A 20388-nucleotide genomic window follows, 5' to 3' on the forward strand; every position below is an offset into this window, starting at 1 on the left:
CTCTCTCAGTGTACAGAGTGTGAAAAGGGAAGGGAAAGCAGGGAGGTTATAGAACCTGTGTGTTCTCTGGGCACGTGGAGAAGTGGAGAGAGATGAAGAAGCCAACAAGAGAGCAATGGGGAAGAAATATAGTTGAGAAATTGGGGAAGTTTTCTCGGGTGAAAGAGCTTCTGCACCCCTGCTCTAAACCAGACACACATGCAGGCCCATCTCAAGAGTTGCAGATGCCTCATGATGAGAAACGTGTGCAGAAGCTCTTTCACCCGAGGGCCAAATTACATTTTGGCAAATCTCTCAAGGGCCACATTCCAGTAGTGGACGGGGCCAAATGTACCAGCTTAAAGCTCTTCCTGCCAGTAAATAAGCTTAAGGAGAAGCATTTCAGCATTTGACAATGAGGAAAAGCTGCAAAAAAGACCAGTGTCAGGAATGAATCTGAATGTATGGGCATGTCTGGCAGCTCAGATTCAGAATCAGAAGGGGAACAGCCAGAACAGAGGGAGGCACCCTCCCTAGTGAGCCCAGATACGGTGAGACTTTCTTCCCAAGACCCTGACACACAGATAGCCCAGCCTGAACAGCTCCCCCATTCCTCCACCATGAGAACTCAAGTTTTGGAAGAGGACGAGGGGTGTGACTGGAGGGACACTAGGGTCTGTCGCAGAGCGAAGTGGGAAAAGTTAGGGGCAGGGCACAGATGCTCCACCTGGTTGGCCACTCGTGGAAGCCAATGTAGGAGGGAGCCACCCTAAGGGAGGGCATCCCTACCAAGCAGGTCTGGTCGTGAAGTTCATGCCCAGACTGCTGGCAACTTCTGTAACTTCCACTTCGTCTCCTCCATTGATATTCGCAGATGTGTGGATTAGCTGGTTCTATGCAGTCTGAGAGTGTCCTAGAATCTGCATTTGTAAAGAAGCGAGTCCTTGACTAATAAAAGTAATGTTGGCCTGAAGCTTTGTTTCCTGGAGTGTGTTAATTGTGAAGGGAGAGAATGAAGGAACATGACAACTGGAAACCACCCAGTGGTAGTTGGGGAATGGGGGGGGGGGTCTTTCCAGTTACAGTAAGGTGCATCTTATTTCTATTTAAGTTATAGTTATCATTTCTAAATTTGCATCAACTCAAATAAATTAGCATATGCAAATGTTATGCACACTGGTGCCCTCTTTTGTTGTCCGTTTTGCTAATGCATTTCCTTCTGTTTGGCAGTGTATCAGTGGCCACCTTTCATGAGGGCTATATAATACTTCCAGGATCAGAAGCACTAAGCTCTGTATTACCAGTGTCTGGGTTGCAGCAGTGGGAGAGGGGTGTTGCCCTCTTGTCCTCCTTGTAGACTTCCAGGAGGCAGCTGGTTGGCCACTGTGGGAAATGGGGCACTGGACAAGTGGGGACTTTGGTCAGAGCCAGCAAAGATCGTCTCAATGGAGGCTGGTGGCTCCAATTTTGGTGGGGCTGTGAATACATTCTGGGTTTTAGTCAGAACCAGCCAGTGGGGGAATATTTATCCCCCAGGCTTGAGGTTCCCAGTTCCCCACTGCTGGTGTAAACCCCCTACAGTCCACCTCTCTCCCCCCACCCCAGTTTGGCTGAAATTGCTTCCTATGCTAATAGCATCTGCTAATGCTTAAGGCATGGAAGCATTCCCCCCCCCCCACTTTTTTATTTCAAAACAAAACAGAGACAAGGCCCAATGTAAGAATGTTGAATGGGCCATTAGCAGCAAGCTCTCAAGACGTAAAGTCAAATCGGATAGAAAAGCTCCATAAATTTTTACAACTCCTGGGAGATTAACCACTGATTATTAAAACACGAAACCCTGGCTTTTCTAAAATGCTTAAAAGTTTAACATAGAAAGTGTGATACTGAGGCTGCTGCAGGGATTATCCTTAATGGGAAGTTATTTTAATGTAAAGCAAACAGACACTGAGGAAAGATCAAAAGTGGAACCAACAGGAAGCTCTTCATTTCGGGGAAATGCAGGCTCCCCAGGAACCATTGCAACTGGCCATTGGAAAGAACTTATTCCCCATAAATAACACATATACAGCTCCTGCCCCCCAAAATAAATTTTGAAGCTCATCAAATTCCTCATTACTGAACCCCATCACCAGCAATAAGCATAGAGGTCAACATCTAGGAGGAATTAAAAATTCACACTTCCCTTTTTTGTCTGAGAAAAACACGTATTTCAGTAAGGTCGTGTTTGGGGCCCATCAGTTGCTGTGGTGATTCACAATCTCTACAGATCACTTGATCCATCACATGACTGAGTGACACGTTTCTAAGTTTAGTTTTTGTTGAGTTCAGCTGAGTATATTTGGGATCCTGCTTTTCAGTTCGAACAATAACCAAGGAGAAAATACAACATAGCAAAACTCAAACATAATGCATCCATTCAAACAAGAAAAAACAAGACGACAACTGAAGGGGGCAGTACCAACGCTGATAGGAATTATGTAGTAATTAGGGGTGCACGAAAGTCACTTACCTGGTCTCGCAGCTTGCTTCGCGGTGGGGGGGAGGTGCTTCGCTGCTCCCCCCGAAGTTCAGGCCGGGGGGGGAAGGCTTCCCTCCTCGCCCGGCCGAAATTCAGGCCGGGGGGGAAGCTTCCCACCTCGCCCGGCTGAAATTCAGGCCGGGGAGGAGGCGCCTCGCCTCGCCCGGCCGCGAAATAAAAAGTTAAAAAAAAGAAAAACGCCCCCGTGATAGGCTACGTGACGATTTATGTAGCCTATCACGGCTAGATCTGCAAAGTCAGCCATGATAGGCTACATTAATCGTCACGTAGCCTATCACGGGTGACTTTAAAAAAAAAAATCGCGTACGCAAATGGCGGCCCCCATAGGGAGCCGCCATTCGCGTTCCTTATTTGGTCGCTGTAGTCTACGTAAAGATTTACGTAGACTACGGTGAAAATAAGGGCAACGCAAATAGCGTTTTGTGTTTTTTTTAAGTCACCTGTGATAGGCTACGTGACGATTTACATAGCCTATCATGGCTGACTTTGCAAATCTAGCCATGATAGGCTACGTTAATCGTCACGTAGCCTATCACGGGGGCGTTTTTTTTTTTTTTACTTTTATTGGAATGGCGGCGGTGGCAGCCGGTCGAAAGACTGGCTGCCGCCCCTGCCCCTGTCGAAGACCTGCCGAAGACCCGCCGAACCGCCGCCGGGACCCGCCGCCGGGAGGGACATTCATGAAAGGTAAGTCCCATCCCGGGGGGGGGCGGGGGGCGGAGAATTTCTCCCCGAAACTACTTCGGGGGGCCGAATACGTTGGCACTCGACCCCCTGAAGTTTCGGGGAGAAATTCTCCCCCATCCCTAGTAGTAATGATGCCTCTTGTTAGAAAGGCAATTAGCAGAGTAAAAACAAAAGGCAACACAGAATGAGCGTTTACCAGTCCCACATGCACACACAGCTAAAAAGAAGACCCCACCCTTCTTTAGCAAAGAAAAGGTAAAACAGCTTTAGTCACAATTTTTGCATAAAAATGTAGGTGCAGTGTATAGTTTCAAATAAAAGTTTGTTCAGTCCATTTTGTGTTCCATAACACCAGCAGGAGCAAAGCAGAGCAAGCTCATGTGCTCCCAGCAATGGAGGAAGTCAGAGGAGGAGGGGAAGGAAGGGGAAGAGCAAAAGAAAACAATCATAGGAAACCACACTGTAGGCTATAGAGATCCTAAGGCTAGCCATGCCCCCCAATTCCCATGAATTAAATAATTGCAACACTGTCCCTTTCCTGTAACTTGCAGATAAGGCTGCAATATTCCCAACACACTTCAGCAAAACATGTTGTAGAAAGAGCTGGTCCCTAATTAAAATTGGGTTGAAATACAAAGATCTTTAGCATCCATCAAAAGACAGAAAGAGAGAGAGTCTAATGAATCTTTGCTGGGAGGGAGTTCCACTATTGTGGTGCCACCACTGAAAAGGCGCTGCCTCTTGGGCCAAACAGCCTGATCTCACGTTTGCACAGGACAGAGGGCAGGATCAGGGTTGGCATCAGCACCTGGCATATTTTTTAAATATTAAAAAAAAATTGGCGAGCCCTGCAGACTGCAGCCCATGTGTGTGTGGGGGGGAGTCGGGTGTGTGTGAAAATGGACCCCCAGACCACCCAGTTGCCCAGCTCTGATCTAAATCATTTGGATTTGAATTATTTCACCCACCATGGGAGCTTGTGCACCAAAGTCTGCTCCTTCTCTGGATGTGGCTCTAACGCCATCTGGAAAATCCATTCTGGCTTCCTGGCTCCCAATCCTCCCTTCTTGGCATAAACAGCTTGTGACACTGATTAGCTTTCAATTCCTCCCCTGCTTTATTTCAACTCTGGCTCAGCATGAGATTTTGCTCTTTTTATGATTGCTTCTCTCTGTGAGGAAGTAGGCATAATGCGGCATTTGGCCCGAGGAATGTCACAGCAAAGTTTAAACCAATACTTGTATTATTATCATCCTCATCATCCATTTGCAGAATTTAAGTTTTCTTTATCGCCACATAATTTACTAGGATTTTCTCTACAGGCACTGTAGCAGCAAAAGCCCTTGTTCCGCAACAGCCCTGGCGTACAGTGCAAAGTTGCCAACCTGAGAAGCGGCAAAGTGGCTTACAATTTGCGTTGGCATCTCTCTCCTCTCTCCTCCTCCCTGCCAAACGCCGAACACCAAAGCTGCAGATCAAACACGTTGCTGTCCCTCTTCCATGCAAGATGGTAGAGGCTGAAACAGAACACCAGCCTTTAATTTCTTAAATGCCTCCATCGCATCAGCTGTGTGTTTGTGCATCGCATCATCTCTCCTCGAATTTGATTGAGGAGTCTACTCCAGACTCTGCTTGAGTAGCGTCTACTCAATATTTTTTTTTATTTATTGCATTTCTATACCGCCTTTTTTCCTCTTGCAAGGAACCCAAGGCGGCTTACACCGTCATCCTCTTCCATTTTATCCTCACAACAACAACCCTGTGAGGTGGGTTGGGCTGAGAGTCTGTGACTGGCCCAAAGTCACCCAGTGAGCTTCCATGGCCAAGTGGGGACTAGAACCCCGATCTCCCGGCTCCCAGTCCAACACTCTCACCACTACACCACTCAGGGAACAAATTGAGAGTCAGTGTGATGTAGTGGTTGGAGTGTTGGACTGGGGCTCGGGAGATCTGGGTTCTAGTCCCCACTTGGCCATGAAGCTCACTGGGTGACTTTGGGCCAGCCACTCACTCTCAGCCTAACCTACCTCACAGGGTTGTTGTGAGGATAAAATGGAGAGGAGGGGGACCATGTGAGCTGCCATGGGTTCCTTGCAAGAGGGGAAAAGGGCAGGATATAACAACAACAACAGCAACTAAATAGTCTGACTTGGTTCAAGGCATTTTCCTCCAAGGAGCCCAAGATGGCAAACATGATCCTCCTCCTCTCTGTTTTATCCCCACAACAACCTTGTGAGGTAGGTTAGGCTGCGAGGGATTAGAACCCAGATGTCCCAAGCTGGCATGTCTATCTCTGGGAAATCCAGTTCTTTTTTGGCTCAGTGGAGTTCCGTGGTGTGCACGACTTCACATTGTATCTGCGAGCCAAGCTTCTGGCTGTTCCCCAAAGTCTGGAAACCTTTTTGTGCCGGGGGGGGGGGAGTGTTTCTGCACCTTACACAAATTACAGTCAAATTTGGGCAAATTACATGAATTTGGCCATAATTTGCAGGAATTGCAGGACCTTCCCAAAATATGCACAAAATTCCTGGAAAATCCACGAGCTGGCCCAACTCATTGCAGATCTAGTTGTGTACGCAACGGAAGACAAACCCAAGTCTGGGGGGCTGAGCCTAGGAAAACCCATTGAACTCCAACCCCCAAAGGGATTTCTTTACCATCCCTATTCCCGAGTCCCAGTCCAACACTTTTAACAACTATACCACACTGGCTCTCAGAGGTTTCTCAGAAAAAGAGGAAAGGCTGTACGACCGAGTCTGGACATCGCTAGGAGAAAGAACTCTTCCAAGAGGAGGCCAGTCTATGTTGCCGGAGTGGAGGTCTCCAATTAACAGACATATTAATGGACTAATAAACCAAACTCCTGGTGAGCAATATGCCCCAACAGAACCTTAATGAGTAATTGCAGAAATGCAAAAGTCTCAACCTGTGTGGCTGAGGATGAGCCTAGATTTCTCCCAGGTGTTGCTTTGGGTAAAAGAAACTAGGGGACGTAACTCAGTGGTAGAGCACCTGCTTTGCATGCAGAAGGTCCCAGGTTTGATCCCCGGCATCTCCAGGTAGGCCTGGTGAAATTCCTGCCTGAAACCCAGTGTCAGCAGTACTGGGTTAGAGGGACCCAGGTTAGAGGTTAGAGTCTGATGCAGTACAAGGCAGTTTCCTATGTTCTTAGATATTCACTTTAACCACATGAGAGCCCCAATGGTTACAAGTAGAGATTAAGTAAGCCTTATCCAGGCCTTATTGCTCCATGAAGAGCAACATGGGAGCAGAAATGCACCAGTTAGCCCCAGCATGATATCACATGGGCAAAGTAGCCCCCCCGCCACCCGGCATCCACACGGGCAGTGCAAACTTCTGCAAGGAGGGGGCCTTTGCATATACAGCTGAACACATGGAGCCCCCTCCCTGGAGATGATTGTACTGTGTGCGTGGATGCCAGGAGAGGGGCTCTTTGGTGCATGCGATGTCAGGGAAGGGGCTGGTTGGCCCTGCCCTGCTTCCTGCTCCTGTGTTGCTTTAAAGCCAGGCAGAGGGCAGGACTGGTGAAGGGGCAATCCTTACACCACTCCTGGGCTCTCACTGGCTGCCTTCCCCCAATGGCGGCATCTGAGTGGTTCAGCTCCCTGCTAGTCGAAGTTAAGAAGGAAAGAAAAACCCTTTCAATTAGAATGGCGGGCGGTTGAATTGCAGCCCCAACCGGCCAGGTGCCACAAAGCTTCTTTGTACACAGGAGCCAGCTAGAGGAAGAGGAAGACCTGCTGTTGCTCATCAGGTCCAGCCCTTGCAGCACTGCCTGCTCTGAGAACAGGAGGGTGAGATGCTGAAACATCATGCAAGATCAGTGCCAAGACCTGGCAACTGAGCTGTGCAAGCCTAGATATGTTTTCTCAAAAGTGAATTCCAAGGAGTTCAATGGGGCTTGTGCCTAGGGTGACCCCAAAAGAGCAAATGGATCACCAAAAACAAGATGACATGGATTCACATAAAATGTGCATATTCTAATTTAGGGATGTGTGCATACAAATTTAGAAATAAGTGGGACATGCGGACACTGGACTAATGCCCGGTGTCCGAAAACAGGTCTGGGACTACAGCCTATGGATGTAATCTTATAACCAGGGAGTTATCACTGCCTTGTTGTGGCAAAGGGGCTTGCGTAACTCAGTGAAGCCATAAGCTATGCCGTGCAGGGCCACCCAAGACGGACAGGTCATGGCAGAGGGTTCTGACAAAATGTGGTCCACTGGAGAAGGAAATGGCAACCCACTCCAGTATTCTTGCCAAGAAAACCCCATGGAACGTATCACAAGGCTAAAAGATATGACGCCAGAAGATGAGCCCCTCAGGTCGGAAGGTGTCCAATATACTACTGGGGAAGAGCAGAGGGTATTTCCAAGTAGCGCCAGAAAGAGTGAAGCGGCTGGGCCAAAGCCGAAAGGACACTCAGCTGTGGATGTGTCTGGTGGTGAAAAGAAAATCCGATGTTGTAAAGAACAATATTGTTTAGGAACCTGGAATGTCAGATCAATGAATCAAGGTAAGCTGGAGGTGGTCAAACATGAGATGGCAATATTGAACATCGACATCTTGGGAATCAGCGAACTAAAATGGACAGGCATGGGCGAATTTAATTCAGGTGACCATCATATCTACTATTGTGGGCAAGAATCCCTTAGAAGAAATGGAGTAGCACTCATAGTCAACAAAAGGGTGGGAAAAGCCATACTGGGGTACAATCTTAAAAATGATAGAATGATCTCAGTACGAATCCAAGGCAAACCATTCAACATCACAGTAATTCAAGTCTATGCCCCAACCACTGATGCCGAAGAAGCTGAGGTTGATCGGTTCTATGAAGACCTACAACACCTTCTAGAACTAACACCAAAAAAAGATGTCCTCTTCATCATAGGGGATTGGAATGCTAAAGTAGGAAGTCAAGAAATCACTGGGATAACAGGCAGGCATGGCCTTGGTGTACAAAATGAAGCAGGACAAAGGCTAATAGAGTTTTGCCAAGAGAACACGCTGATCATAGCAAACACTCTTTTCCAACAGCACAAGGGACGACTCTACACATGGATATCACCAGATGGTCAATATCGAAATCAGATTGATTATGTACTTTGCAGCTAAAGATGGAGAAGCTCCATACAGTCAGTCAAAACAAGACCTGGAGCTGACTGTGGCTCAGATCATGAGCTGCTTCTTGCAAAATTTTGGCTTAAATTGAAGAACGTAGGGAAAGCCACTAAACCATTCAGGTATGACCTAAATCATATCCCTTATGAATATACAGTGGAGGTGAGGAATAGATTTCAGGGATTAGACCTGATAGACAGAGTGCCTGCGGAACTATGGACAGAGGTCCGTAACATTGTTCAGGAGGCAGCAACGAAATCCATCCCAAAGAAAAAGAAATGCAAGAAAGCCAAGTGGCTGTCTGATGAGGCTTTACAAGTAGCTGAGGAAAGAAGGGAAGCGAAAAGCAAGGGAGAAAGGGGAAGATATATCCAACTGAATGCAGAGTTCCAGAGAATAGCAAGGAGAGACAAGAAGGCCTTCTTAAATGAACAATGCAAAGAAATCGAGGAAAACAACAGAATGGGAAAGACTACAGATCTCTTCAAGAAAATCGGAGATATCAAGGGAACGTTTTGTGCAAAGACGGGCATGATAAAGGACAAAGAAGGCAGGGACCTAATAGAAGCAGATGAGATTAAGAAGAGGTGGAAAGAATACACAGAAGAACTATACAGGAAAGATCTTAATGTCCCTGATAGCCATGATAGTGCGGTCACTGAACTTGAGCCGGACATCCTAGAGAGTGAAGTCAAGTGGGCCTTAGGAAGCATTAGTAACAACAAAGCTAGCGGAGATGACAGTATTCCAGCTGAGCTATTTAAAATCCTAAAAGATGATGCTGTTAAAGTGCTGCATTCAATATGCCAACAAATTTGGAACACTCAGCAATGGCCGCAAGACTGGAAAAGGTCAGTTTACATTCCAATTCCAAAGAAGGGCAACACCAAAGAAAGTTCAAACTACCGCACAATTGCGCTCATTTCACATGCCAGCAAGGTGATGCTCAAAATCCTACAAGCTAGGCTTCAGCAGTATGCAAACCGAGAACTACCAGAAGTACAAGCTGGGTTTCGAAGAGGCAGAGGAACTAGAGATCAAATCGCCAACATTCGCTGGATCATGGAGAAAGCAAGAGAATTCCAGAAAAATGTCTATTTCTGCTTCATTGACTACGCTAAAGCCTTTGATTGTGTGGATCACAACAAACTGTGGCAAATTCTTAAAGAGATGGGAGTACCAGACCACCTTACCTGTCTCCTGAGAAACCTGTACGAGGGTCAAGAAGCAACAGTAAGAACCAGACATGGAACAACTGACTGGTTCAAAATTGGAAAAGGAGTACGACAAGGCTGCATATTGTCGCCCTGCTTATTTAACTTATATGCAGAGTACATCATGAGAAACGCCGGGTTGGATGAATCACAGGTCGGAATTAAGATTGCCAGGAGAATTATCAACAACCTCAGATACGCAAATGATACCACCTTAATGGCAGAAAGTGAAGAGGATCTAAAGAGACTCTTGTTGAGGGTGAAAGTGGAGAGTGCAAAAGCTGGTTTGAAACTCAACGTTAAAAAAACGAAGATCATGGCATCTGGCCCCATCACTTCATGGCATAAAGAAGGGGAAGAAATGGAAGCAGTGACAGATTTTATTTTCTTGGGCTCCAAGATCACCGCAGACGGTGACTGTAGCCATGAAATTAAAAGACGCTTGTTCCTTGGGAGGAAAGGTATGGCCAACCTAGACAGCATAGTAAGAAGCAGAGACATCACCTTGCCGACAAAGGTCCGTCTAATCAAAGCTATGGTTTTCCCAGTAGTAATGTATGGCTGTGAGAGCGGGACTATAAGGAAGGCTGAGCGCCGAAGAATTGATGCTTTTGAACTGTGGTGCTGGAGAAGACTCTTACGAGTCCCCTGGACTGCAAGGAGGTCAAATCAGTCCATCCTAAAGGAAATCAACCCTGAGTGCTCATTGGAAGGACAGAGACTGAAGCTGAAGCTGAAATATTTTGGCCACCTAATGCGAAGAGAAAACTCTCTGGAAAAGACCCTGATGCTGGGAAAGACTGAAGGCAAAAGGAGAAGGGGACGGCAGAGGATGAGATGGCTAGATCGCATCACCGATGCAATGAATATGAACTTGAGCACACTCTGGGAGAGAGTGGAGCACAGGAAGGCCTGGCGTGCTATGGTACATGGGGTCACGAAGAGTCAGACACGACTGAACGACTGAACAACAACAAGGTCCCCTTGAACTCAACGGGGCTCTTGTCTGAATAGACGCATATAGGATTGCACTGTGAGACTTCTAGAGATTCTTAGAGTAAAACCTGGCCCTCCCGTTCAACTTTCCTCATCATGGTCTGATAAAGGGAGTGAGCACAGCAACCTCCTGACATCTTGTGGCTTCACTACATAGTACAGCTCACCCTTCCTTCCACCCCCCCTTCCACCCCCAGCCTAAAAGCACAAATGTTAGCTGACAATGTGACCTTGGCATTAACTGCAGGCACTTGGGATCCTAATATAGAGAGAGCCTCATTCCTTCCTTAAAGACTGAACCATCACTGCTACGGGTCAGTTTTCTCCCCCCACCCCCCGAAAGAATGCCTTCCTCGAAGAATATCCTCATTGTTGTGATTTGGCTATATCTTCCAAGGCACTTAAATGCTGATCTACATGCAGTTATCACCAGCCTAAACCAGCCGTGGGCAGAAGGTAAATCAAGATCTCCTAGCAGATTTCTGGGTTATTTTTAGTTAGGGATGTAATGTGTTTTTGATGAGGATTTACCCACTTTGCACTTTCTGGACTGAACATGGACTCAGAGGCAATCTGCAACCAAAGGCTGTACATTTCCAAGCTTGCAATGTCATCTATGGACCCCTCCCCCAATGCATTTGACAGCATATGTACCTTGGAAAAATTAGCATGAAAAAATGTGTACTTGGGGCAAATGCACACAAGGACACTTTAATCAAAGGGAGAAGAATGCATACATTTCAAAGATGTGCACAATGGATGCATACATTTGGAAAAATAGGCACAAACATACGCACAGATTTTCATGCAAAAAGAGAAAAAACAAAGCTCACGGACTGATGCGGATTGGAACGTGCTTTGAGATGGCATTCGGAAAACTTTGACAACCTCAAGTCAGCACAGCCCTGTTTGTAGTAAATTGGCAGGGATTACAGATTCCCAGTAGGTTAACAACAGCAAGTAAAAATCCAAGTGCAATTTTTTTTAAAAAAATCCCTACCATGTTCTTGTGCCAACCGCTCATCCCTTAGGGCTCGGGGCTCCTCATTTGTAAAAAATGAGTATTCGTTGATTGCTATGGATGTACAGATCATGCAAAATCCATTCTGTCGGTGTTTTGTGGATTGTCAGATGTCTTTCATTTCATCATCCATCAACAAAATTGGATCCTTTTGTTTCCAAATTTGCACAAATGCACATTCACACGTGCGAAAATGCGCAAATCCCCCCATGCACTTTTTCACACTTTGGCCTTTGTGGGAAATATGCATTTGGGGCTGGGTTTTTTAATTTTGCGTATTTTTCTACAACAAAACTTGTGCAAAATTTTGGAAAGTTAGAAAACTGGTCCGCAACTCTGCAGAATCTGCCTGACAGGGGGAAAGCCGGTCCTCTGCAGAATCCATGGGTCAGATTCAAGAAAATCTGAAATCATTTGGTTCCGTTGCAGCTTTCTCTGACATCCCTATAGGTTGCCTTCTTGGAACAAGTCTTTATGCAGCTGTACTAGCCAGTGTTGGACCTGTGAATTAGAAATCTGAAGTGACTCAGGGCTAAACTGCACACTATGCTAAATATGGAACTGGTGGCTGATCCTCACCACTTTTTAAGTCTTGAAGAAAGCGCACAAGGCTCCAGTACAGATCAGGAGGGCCAGACACAGGCAAGGGTGTGGCACAGCTAAGGGTGTGCCAAAAAAGCAGAGGATGAGGAACCTCAGCCCTATGGGCTAAATCGAGCTGTCTGGTTGCCCCAGATGGCCATGGCCTCTTTCCTGATAATGGCTACTTTCCCTTGACCATCCGTTTGGTGGTTTTCCAGCTTTTGCATGTTTTGTCCCTTTCTACAAGGTTCAAATGCCTCTCCTAAAGTTTAGCTACTGGCAGTTAGAGCTTTAAACTAAAATAGGCCAGTATTTGTGGGGTTTGGCCCAACCCCTTTTGCCCTTGACCACACCCATGACTGGAGTGCTGCTCCTGAGAGCCTCGCCCTCTGCCCTAAATTCTCCTCCCGGTGGTGTTTTTTTTAAAAAAGAAAGAAACCCTCAATTGGCCCCAATACTACATTAGATGGCACACCTGAAAAAATGGTGACATTCAGCTGCATGCTACTTATTTAACATAGCATCTAGTTTAGCCATCAGATATACACCTGTAGTTGCATCCGCAGGCCATTGCAGTGTATGGCTCCTAGGGTGCAGAAGGAAAATGGACTCCTACCCCTTGAGCCACAATTTTGCATCTATCGCCGCCCAGATACTCTTTTGCACTTGACTCCATTTGAAGGATCTGGAGAGGGGTACTAGAAAATCAAGTCAGTTCTAGAAGCCTGACATTTCTGCCCTGCTTGGAGTGGGACAGAGAACTCCAGGAATAAAGCCAGGATCACTTCCAAAGGTAGTCCAAGGTCCAGAGAAGAGCAGAGGAAAGACCAAGCATGTATCTAAGAACTGATACACAAACATTTTTCCAGCACTATGTGCTGGGAACTGAAGTTTCTTTAAGCCTGAGCCTACAGGACCCCACCCAGAGCACAGCTGCAGGCTACCAGTGACACCTGGGGGATGTTCTTCTCATGAGCAGAGCCTTACTCACAAGGAGTCCTTATTCCTCCAGCAGACACTTCCGTGTCTGGCAGCCGGCCAAGCCTGCACCTTTAGGTGCCTGCACTCCCTGGGGCTAGGTGGCTGCTCACCATCAGCCTCCAGGTCTGAGAAAGGGCTAAGTGTTTTTAGAGGATGATGGCCCTCTCCCCTGAAGACCTCAAAGTGCCCTGATTTGCCTTAGGACCCATTTGCAGCTCCTCTGTGATGTCCAGCTTGGGGACCTCCAGCTCATACAACCATAGAATAGTAGGGTTGGAAGGGGCCTATAAGACCATTGAGTCTAACCCCCTGCTCAATGCAGGAATCCAAGTCAAAGCATCCCTGACAGATGGCTGTCCAGCTTCATCTTCAGTGCCCCCAGTGTGGGAGAGCCCACCACCTCTCTAGGGAATTGGTTCCATCGTCGTAGTTCTCTAACAGTCAGGACGTTTTTCCTGATGTTCAGCTGGAATCTGGCTTCCTGCAACTTGAGCCCACTATTCCGTGTCCTGCACTCTGGGATGATCGAGAAGAGATCCTGGCCTTCCTCTCTGTGACAACCTTTCAAGGACTTGAAGAGTGCTGTCATATCTCCCCTCAGTCTTCTCTTCTCACGGCTGAACATGCTGAATTCTTTCAGTCTCTCTTCATAGGGCTTTGTTTCCAGTCTCCTGAGCATCTTCATTGCCCTCTCCAGTTTGTCTGCATCCTTCTTAAAGTGTGGTGCCCAGAACTGGACACAGTACTCCAGATGAGGCCTAACCAGTGCTGAGTAGAGGGGAACTAGTACTTCCCGGGATTTGGAAGCTATACTTCTGTTAATGCAGCCCAAAATAGCATTTGCCTTTTTTGCAGCCTCATCCCATTGTTGGCTCATATTCAGCTTGTGATCGACAACAATTCCAAGATCCTTCTCGCTTGTAGTATTGTTGAGCCAAGTATCCCCCAATCTTGTAACTGCGCATTTGGTTTCTTTTTCCTAGGTCCAGAACTTGACATTTATGCCTATTAAATGTCATTCTGTTGTTTTCTGCCCAGCGCTCCAGCCTATCCAGATCACTTTGAATTTTGTTTCTGTCTTCCAGGGTATTAGCTATCCTGCCCAATTTTGTGTCATCTGCAGATCTGATAAGCATTCCCTGCACCTCCTCATCCAAGTCATTAATAAAAATGCTAAAGAGCACTGAGCCCAGGACTGAGTAGGGGTGGACGAAAGTCCCTTACCTGTCGTCGAAGGACATTCGCAGTGGGGGGGAGGCGCTTCGCTGCTCCCCCCGCGAAGTTCACGCCGGGGGGGGAGGCTCCCCGCCTCGCCCCGGCCGAAATTCAGGCCGGGGGGGAAGCTTCCCGCCTCGCCCCGGCCAAAATTCAGGCCGGGGAGGAGGCTTCCCGCCTCACCCGGCCGCGAACGCGAAAGTTTTTTTTTTAAACGCCCCCTGATAGGCTACGTGACGATTCACGTAGCCTATCACGGCTAGATCTGCAAAGTCAGCCATGATAGGCTATGTCAATTGTCACGTAGCCTATCACGGGTGACTTAAAAAAAAAGCGCGTACGCTAATGGCGGCCCCCATAGGGAGCCGCCATTCGCGTTCCTTATTTAGTCGCTGTAGTCTACGTAAATGTTTACGTAGACTACGGCGAAAATAAGGGCAACGCAAATAGCGTTGCCCTTATTTTCGCCATAGTCTACGTAAACATTTACGTAGACTACAGCGACCAAATAAGGAACGGGAATGGCGGCTCCCTATGGGGGCCGCCATTATCCGTACGCGCTTTTTTTTTTTTTTTAAAGTCACCCGTGATAGGCTACGTGACGATTGACGTAGCCTATCACGGCTGACTTTGCAGATCTAGCCGTGATAGGCTACGTGAATCGTCACGTAGCCTATCAGGGGGCGTTTTTTTTTTCCTTTGATTGCAATGGCGGCGGCGGCAGCCGGTCGAAAGACCGGCTGCCGCTCCCGCCCCGCTCGAACACCCGCCGAACCGCCGGCCGGACCCGCCACCGGGAGGGACATTCGGTGAAGGTAAGTCCCGTCCCGGGGGGGGTGTGCGGGGGGCGGGGGGGGTTCGGAGGATTTCTCCCCGAAACTTGTTCGGGGGGCCGAACACGTTGGCGCTCGGCCCCCCGAAGTTTCGGGGAGAAATTCTCCGCCATCCCTAGGACTGAGCCATGCGTTATCTTGCTTGTTACTTCTTCCCAGTTTGAGAAGATCCCATTGATAAGCACTCTTTCAGTCAGATTCTGTAGCCAACTGTGGATCCACCTGATAGTTGTTTCATCTAGTCCGCTTTTAGCCAGTTTGCTAATCAGGATATCATGGGGCACTTTGTCAAAAGCTTTGCTGAAGGAGAGGTATATTATGTCCACAGCATTCCCACAGTCCACAAGGGAGGTTACATGATCAAAAAATGAGATCAGATTCATCTGACAGGATTTGTTCTTGACAAATCCATGTTGGCTTTGAGTAATCACTGCATTGTTTTCAAGGTGCTTACAGATGTATTGCTTTATAATCTGCTCCAGAGTTTTCCTAAGGATTGATGTCAGACTAACTGGCCTGTAGTTCCCAGGTTTCTCCCTTTTGAAGACAGGGACAACATTAGCCCTCCTCTAGTCATCTGGAACTTCCCCCATCCTCCATGATTTCTCAAAGAGAATAGACAGTGGTTCTGAGAGTTCTTCTGCCAGTTCCTTTATTTAGGATGCAGTTCATCTGGCCCTGGAGATTTGAACTCATTCAAAATAATTAGGTGTTCCTTGACCATATGCCTGTCAGTCTCAAGCCGCAATCCTGCCCCTTCAGCCTGTACTTTACCTTTGCCAGGGGGTTCATAGACCCTCTTTCAGGAGAAGACTGAACCGAAGTAGGAATTCAGCATTTCTGCCTTTTCTTTGTCATCTGTTATCATTTTGCCATCCTTATTTAATAGTTGAACCACCATTCCTTTCCTCTGTCTTTTACTATGCATGTATCTGAAGAAAGCCTTTTTGTTGTTTTTAGCATCCCTCCCTAACCTCAGCTCATTCTCAGCTTTAGCCTTCCTGACGCCATCCCTGCAATTCTGTGCTACCTGCCTGTACTCTTCCTTTGCAGCTTGGCCTTCCTTCCACTTCCTATATGGGTTCCTTTTTGTTCTCAGGTCATCTCTAACCTTTTTGTGAAGCCACATTGGCTTCTTCTGTTGTCTTCCAACTTTTTTTCTTGTTGGAATTGTTTGTGATTGTGCCTTTAGAATTTCCTTTTTTAAAAGCTCCCACCCATCTTGGACTCCTTTTCGCATTAGAGTCGCTTGCCATGGGACCTTACTTATCATTGTTCTGAGTTTATTACAATTGGCTTTCCTAAAATCCAAGGTTTCCATTTGGCTACACTCAGCTTTTGCTTCCTTTAGAACCAAGAACTTGGGTATAACATTGTGACTTTCCCCCAGAGTTCCCATAACTTCTGCTTTATCCACTAAGTCATTTCTGTTGGTTAGGATCAAGTCAAGGATAGCCAATCTTCTTGGTCATCTGCCAAAGAGTTTTCCTCCAGAGGGGGCATGACCATTTGCTATAGAATGAACTATAGGTGCACACCTCAAATTGCCACCAAATCCTTCAGCAAATTCATATCCAGATTCATTGCTACAGGTTTAGGAAAGGTCTACCTTTGCTTTTCCTTCCTTTTCTACCTCCCCCTCAAAAGAGGACATTTTACACCTCTCTCTCTCTTTCTCCCTCTCTCTCTCTCTCTCTGTGTGTATGTGTTTATAGTACAGAAACAGTTTCAGAAAGGAGGGAAAACATATACATGCATACTCAATACAGATAAGTAACAAATACTTATGATTCAGCACAGCATCTTTAGGCCGTCCTTTATTTTCACAGAGAAGGGGTTCATGCACAGATCCCAAACAACACAGATAATAAATTTACACAAAAATCTGCATCTTAATTAGGGATGTCCAAGAAATCCATTTGCAGGAAGGAGTATGCCAAATTTTCCTAGGCTCTGCCCCCCAGACTTCATTTCGGGTTCTGCTGCGGTGTCCGACTCAAGCTGCAGCGAGTTGGGCCAGTTCATGGATTTTCCTGGAATTTTCTGCATTGTTTTTAAGGTTCTGCCTTAAAATTTCTGAGCAATTTGCACAAATTGTGGTCAAATTTGCGTAATTTGCACAAATGTGGCCATAATTTGCACGAATGGCTGAGAAATTTGCTTGAACTGCAGAACCTTCTCCCCCAAAACCAAAATGCACAAAATAGGTCCTGGAGTTTGGGGAACAGCCTGTAGTTCTGCTCACAGAGGCATAGCAAGTCATATATACACCATGGAACTCCATCAAGCCAAAAAAAGAACTGGATTTCCCAGCAATGAACAGAAATACAGATATAGAAATGCAATACATCTCAGTGTAGTGACCGGGGAACTGTGTGCCTGCCCAGTCTGCTGACTAGGTTGCAGAGTGGCCAAGTGTCTTCTTTTGAAGAGGACATTCCTCTATTTTGAAGGTGTCCTGTTTGAAGAGCTGACCAGTCCAAGTCTGGATTAAAGATATAGAACCATCAAAAGAAGAGCTGGGCCTTGAAGTTGCCCATCAACAGTACTTGGGCAGCAACCAAGTCTACCTGGTTACCGCCTTCCACACTATGGCGAGAAGCATTCTATTTCTATTTACATTACAATAATAATAATAGTAATAATAATAAAGATGATGTCTAAATTTGCATCTATACATATAAATTGGCATATGGAAATTTCAGAGCCCTCTTTTGTCCGCTTTTTTGGTGATGCACCCTAACCAGCTACTAACTGTTGATGGACAACTTCAAGGCCCCCTGCTCTCCATTCTTGGGGTTTCTTATGGTCCTTTATCTTTAAACCTGACATGGATTGGATAGCACTTCAAACAGAGGACCCCTTTAAACAGAGGACTCTCCTCCATAAAGTAGGAGAGTCCTCCATAAACGTGGCCACCCTAAGAAGAGGCTGAGGGAAGCTGGAATGGATTCACCCAAAAACATCTGGATGCAACACTGTATTTTCTACCCGCCTGCCACTGAAAAGTTGTGTACGTCAAATAAGAGGAACAGGCCAGAGCTGAGGGGTCTTTCGTTTGGCCAGCTTTGCCCTCCACCCCTCTCCTGTTTAGCTTCTCAGCTTTCAACGGAGCCCAAGGTCAGGCTCTTATTTGTTGCTAGGCCAAGCCAGCAAACTGTCCTTCCCTAACAATGCTGCTATCATCATCACATCTGAGTAACGGGAGCCACATCGTAATGCTTTGGCGGTGTTGCTAAGGAGGTTGCTAGGTTCGATTGATGTCACAATGTGAGTTATAAATTGCCTTTACCCTTCTGGCCTGTTCCTAGGGCCTCCATAACACAATGACCTGGGAGATGGCACGGAAGCGTTTGAGAGCCAAGACAGTGGAGCGGGAGACAGAAAAGACCCTGAACTTGGAAGCTGATTCACGGTCGGTTTGTTGAAACAAAGGAGTCACTTGTAATGCAGGGGAGACACTTTTTAGACTTGAACAAGAAAATAAGGGAGGGGAGGAGAAACCCTATTCTTTTTATGCTAGGTATGCTTTAAAAAACACAAAACAAAACAGTATAGAGCAAACATTCGCCTAGTGTTTGGGACACATTTTTTTCTGGAACAAAGGTCCTTTTAACATTGGCACCATGCCGTGGAGCTCCACCCATGGATTTATGTGGGAAAAAACAATTTCCTCCAACTACTGTAAATGTATGGATGTATTTATTTATTAAATTTAAGTACCACCCAATTGGCTTGAGGTCCTTTTTTTACAATCATAAAAAATCAAAACAATAAAATCACTACCAAAACAACAGATACAACGAAGAGCATATAAAAATATTAAAGCATTTTTAAAAATGCGTTAAGGCCGCAATCCTGTGCACGTTTAGACAGAAAAAAGGCCTACAATTCCCTGCATGCCCCAGACAGCCATGCTGCCTGGGGAATGCTGGTAGTTCTAGGCCTTTTTCTGCCTAAACATGCATAGGATTGCGGCCTTAATATATTGAAGAGCCAGCAGTAAATTTCATCATCAGAGCAAGGGATTAAAGATGAAATGCCTGCTGGAAGAGGAAGATCTTGTCAGGAGCGCCCTAGCTGCCTCTTGCAGTCCCTTCCAATAGCCAACTCAGGACACAGACAACGAGGATTCTTTCCAAGGCTTTATTCCTTTACAACTTTATGACTCTTACAAATACTAATCACTAGCAACTAAGCAAGGAACAGCACTGGGGAATATAGCAGAGTAGCCTAAGCTCCAGGTAAGGCAGTTGGTCCCCATTTGAAGGAGAACCACGGGAGGACCCTGAACTTATGGGCTAGGGAGAGATCCGCCCTCTTTCCCGTGGGTCCTCGGGACGCAACCGTTATTTGCGCGCCAAACGAGCAGAGCGCCTCCTTTCGGCGCCCTCCATCGCTCCTCGCTCCCTGTGTCTGCGTCGAGCGTCCAGCAAGCCCCCCTCCAGTGCTCTCTCACTGCCAGGGTCAGTATCTCTCCCAGGAATGCTGGCAGGAGGAATCTCTGCCAGCTGCTGTGCTTGTGAGAGATGAGCGAGCTCCTCTCCCACGGATTGCTGTTCTTCCTCAGAATCAGAACTGCTCTGGGGCTCTATGGGCTCAGTTTCCACCCTGACAGTTCTTGACCTGGAGTGTCAGTGTATTCAGTGAGGAGCCCAAGAAGATCTCCCTGGAAAGCGCATTCCACAGCCACTACACAGTTCTTTCCTGACAGCCACCCATTGCACCATTATGGGCAGCTGCTCTCGGAGAAGACCTCCTGATGATCACAGCAATTGAGCAGGACTTAAATGCTTTAAGAGCACAGTCCTATGCATGTTTAGACAGAAGAAATGTCCTACAACTCCCAGCAGTCCTCCAGCCAACCATGCTGACTGGGGCATGCTGGGAATTGTAGGGCTTTTTCCTGTCTAAACATGCATAGGATTGCACCCTAAGTCAGTTGTTTTGAGTAATTAATAAAGTCACCACCAAAAACAGATAGCACAGTTACCTCCATCTTCTCCAGTGCCTGAATTATCAAATGCACGCTGTGCTAACGCACACTAATGCTAATGTGCTCTTGTGCAAGTGCAATCAAATTCTTGTATACCCCTAAAAAAAAATTTATTCCAACAATGAGCATAGAATAGAATAGTAGGGTTGGAAGGGGCCTATAAGACCATCGAGTCCAACCCCCTGCTCAGTGCAGGA

General features: G+C 46.7%; 1 long non-coding RNA gene across 1 annotated transcript in view; it reads left to right on the forward strand.

Annotated features, from left to right (window-relative positions):
* LOC146336109 (uncharacterized) overlaps window positions 1–20388 on the forward strand; it is a 38941-nt gene that overhangs the window by 17258 nt on the left and 1295 nt on the right. The window contains exon 2 of the long non-coding RNA XR_014785723.1: window positions 18507–18610. This is a non-coding gene — a long non-coding RNA (uncharacterized LOC146336109). The remainder of the gene's footprint in view (window positions 1–18506; window positions 18611–20388) is intronic.

The sequence above is a fragment of the Heloderma suspectum genome, chromosome 13 (genome assembly GCF_057233095.1).
Source record: "Heloderma suspectum isolate Gila_16-S chromosome 13, 16-S_ref, whole genome shotgun sequence".
Lineage (NCBI taxonomy): Eukaryota > Metazoa > Chordata > Lepidosauria > Squamata > Helodermatidae > Heloderma > Heloderma suspectum.